The following is a 767-nucleotide window of genomic DNA, read 5'->3' on the forward strand; positions in this document are numbered from 1 at the left end:
CTCTATTGTTGTGCCGCACAGCAACGCTAAACGAAAACAAAATGTCGCGCTGTTTCCGGAAGGACGGAGTAAAGATATGCCTGGGCCCGCACGCCCTGAACCTGTCAAGTTTCACCTGCATTAGCCATTCCTCAATTACTGGTATATCGTAGCACCATTTAAATAATTTGACAATTCAGAGACTTCATTTACCAGGATACAGATTGGCTTGATGTTTTTCAAGGAGTTCCCTGCAGGATGGGGCAGTGGAAATGTACGTAAAAAACAGTACTCTATTTGAGTCCATAGACATAACACGGCACTACTCTCAACAGATATTTGAATGTTGTGCAGGGGCAGTTGAATTTAGCGAAACTGAACTTGTAATTGTTGTTGTTTATAGGTCCCCTGGCCGACGGCCTTGCCGCAGTGGTAAAACTGGTTCCCGTCAGATCACCGAAGTTAAGCACTGCCGAGCTGGGTTAGTACTTGGATGGGTGACCATCTGGTCTACCGAGCACTGTTGGCAAACGGGGTGCACTCAGCCCTTGTGAGGTAAACTGAGGAGCTACTAGATTGAGAATTAGCGGCTCCAGTCTCTGAAGCTGACATACGGCCGGGAGAGCGGTGTGCTGACCACATGACCCTCAATATCCTCATACAGTGGCGCCTACGGGCTGAGAATGATACGGCGGGAGGTCGGTACCGTTGGGCCTTCATGGCCTGTTCAGGAGGAGTCTATAGGTCCCCTAACTCCGACTTCAGAGCATTTTACTTTCTAGGAAGTA

At 48.8% G+C, this 767-nt stretch overlaps 1 pseudogene; it reads left to right on the plus strand.

Moving 5' to 3' along the window:
* The first annotated feature begins 390 nt into the window (after positions 1 to 390).
* LOC126299815 (5S ribosomal RNA) lies at positions 391 to 508 on the plus strand (annotated as a pseudogene).
* The last annotated feature ends 259 nt before the right edge of the window (positions 509 to 767 follow it).

This window comes from Schistocerca gregaria, chromosome X (assembly GCF_023897955.1).
Source record: "Schistocerca gregaria isolate iqSchGreg1 chromosome X, iqSchGreg1.2, whole genome shotgun sequence".
Taxonomy (NCBI): domain Eukaryota; kingdom Metazoa; phylum Arthropoda; class Insecta; order Orthoptera; family Acrididae; genus Schistocerca; species Schistocerca gregaria.